This window comes from Poecilia reticulata, chromosome 22 (genome assembly GCF_904066995.2).
Source record: "Poecilia reticulata chromosome 22, P_reticulata-male-v2, whole genome shotgun sequence".
NCBI lineage: Eukaryota > Metazoa > Chordata > Actinopteri > Cyprinodontiformes > Poeciliidae > Poecilia > Poecilia reticulata.
Window position 1 is genome coordinate 11,287,723 of NC_088851.1, and position 2,916 is coordinate 11,290,638.

Genomic DNA, 2,916 nt, shown 5'->3' on the forward strand with positions numbered 1-2,916 from the left:
AGTCCAGGTTATTCTTAGCCGGAGCTCTGTTCACCAGCTGCTCCGTCAAACCCTTTTTTGGCACTTGTGGGTGGGCAAGGTCAGACCAGCTAGCTGGGTGGGGAACCCCGATTGGCTGCAGCTAAAATCAACAACAAACTGTCTTCCCCAAATCTGGAGTTAACAACAACTTGGTGGATTTGTCTTGATATAAAGTTGCAACTCTGTAGCAAACATGTTTTGTATAATATTTGAGGAGACATGCATACTTTTTTTGGTGTAAATTACCACTTAGTGAGAGTCTAATTAAATAACCAATGATTTTTTAAAGCATGTTATTGTTTTCCACCACAAGATATTTTATATCAGGCATCTGTTTGTGTAGGGATCGTCCCTTCCTTACTTCCTGTTTTGTCCAGGTACCAATTCTTCTGTCAAATGTCCAACACCACCAGAACACCTGGCGGCTGAAAGGTGATAAATTATATACATACATATATTTATTTATTTAATTGAATACCATTATTATCTTAATTCCTAACCATGGTTACATATTTACATATTCATCATCTTAGATGACAACATGTAGACAATAAAGAGCAACGGGATTTGATCAGCAGAAAATGGGGAAAAAAGTCGACGTCATGCCACATTGTAAAGGTATTAAAAATATGCTTTTAATATGAGTACATAATATTTCTTCATTTCGAAATACGGGACACACATGACTTAACGGGTCAAATTCTACGCCAGTGAAAGCAACATAAACACAGCTATGCACAAATAAAACTAGGAAAACCAAAACTGTCCTCCAACATAAACACCACTGGCTGGAGATACGCAGAAGATATAATGTGGCTAAAGCTGAGGTCAGCTGAGCTCATTGGTACAGGAGGAGGGAGGAATCTCTCCTCCCTCAGCAGATGCAGTGTCAAATCCTCCGTCTCCGGTGACCTGCAGTAAACTTGTGTGAAGCTACCTTGGAACGTGCGTCAGTATGGAGGATGCAGATTGTTTTACCTAAATGTGTGAGGAATGTCAATTTTATTTTTTTTGCGGGCAGAAATAAATCAAGAATTTAAGATAATTTATTAATTCACCTTTGCATCTGGCAATATGACGCTCACAGTCTAAATTTGTGAAATTTGAACTTTAGTTGCATATCGTTTCTCTAAAGCTAGAATCAAATACATTCTGAGAGTGAAAAAGTAAAAGAATTATATTTTATATGTACAGCACCCGTCACACATGTAAATAATAAAGGCACTCACAAAGATAGCATAAATATTAACAAATATTAGAGTAAAAATATATGTTAGCTATAAGAAGTGGTTCGTTTTATCACCTCAAACACGTCAGTCCGTTCTCCCTTGGCCTCTAACATCAATGAGGCCTTTTGACCACATAATATTGTATCTCATCTCTTTTGGACCATTCTCTGTAACCATGGAAACGGTTCTGGATAACAATCAGCAGTTTCTAAAATACCCGGATGAACCCTTGAGGAACAAACGTAATTTATCTTCCGTTTTCTTACACGTCTAGATACCTAAACGTATTAAGTTGCTGCCATGTGATTGGCTGACGTATTTGTTAGGAAGCAGTTGAAAAAGAAAAGTGAATAAATTATGTCAAATTATTGTCAAATGCTTGATTGAGATGAAAGATTGCTGCAGTTGCTTTTTTCTTTCTTGAGGTGGGTTTAGTATTAAGAGAGTTTTCTATAAATCTGATTGTATTGTTTTAAAATTAATACTGATTTGGACTCAGATTCCATCAGAATCTGATGAAGTGATGGAAAGTACTGCATTGATCTGAACTGAACCTGAACCAGATTGGTTTCTTTACCAGTTGAAATGTGTAGAACCTGTTTGTCTTGTAAAATACACTGAGAGGGAATTCAGGGCTGGAAAAAAAAAAAGTATGTGCCTCCTTAACAAATTCATCGCTTTAGCTTTCTTGTTACACTTTATCAACAAACAAATTTTAATACAGACCCAATATAACTTGCGTAAATGCAAAATGTATTTTCAAATCATGACTTAATTTATCAAGAGAAAATAAATGATCTAAAATAACCTGGGAATACGTGGAAAAGTAACAAGGTGTTTGGGCCGACCTGGAGGGCACCAGTCGCCACGAAGCAGTTCGTAATTTTTTGATCACCTCTTTGAATTCTTTTAATCCAGTCAAGTTTCATGCATGAACAAACTTTATTTGTTCATGCAAATAAAGTTTGCATGAACTTTATTGTCCTGTCTTGTCACAGGACGTGAACTGGGTGGATTTCTGGGCTTTAAATAGGACAACACCAGAGCTTTTATCTTACTTTTTGTCGAGCTGTTTAAAGGTGCTTGTGTGTTTCAGATTACAGTCCAGCTGCTTAAATAAGATGTGCTTGAGGTTACGGTCATAAATTGTTAGTTGGACGCTCTCCTGGAGCAGCAAATCATCCCGATTGCAACGGTTGTTAATTTTCTTCATTTTGATAGTCTGAGGTTAAACTCAGTTTCTCATAAAATGTGGGTAATTACAGTCTATTCACGATCAACAAGAGGGTCAATTACCTTTTCACATAAACTTAAAAAGCAAGTGTGTGAATGTAGAGCGAAGCGCTTTGGGGTCTTATGGATTTGATAAAGCACTTTTCAAGGACAGGCCATTTACCATAATGTCAGGATGATATTAGTGGTTTTTCTCCGCTTAATAACCAAACTCATCATTTGAAAACTTCATTCTATGCTTACTCTGGTTATCTTTTGTCTTGCATTAAAAGGTGTTTGATGATCTGAAACATTTAAGTGTGACAAAAAAAAGCATCATGAGTCTACGTATGATGCATTCTTTACATAGCTTATCTTTTGAAAAAGCAGGTTGCCCCGCAGGCCTTTAAAAAAAGAAAAGCTGTATGAATGTCAGAAGTCAGAAACACAAATC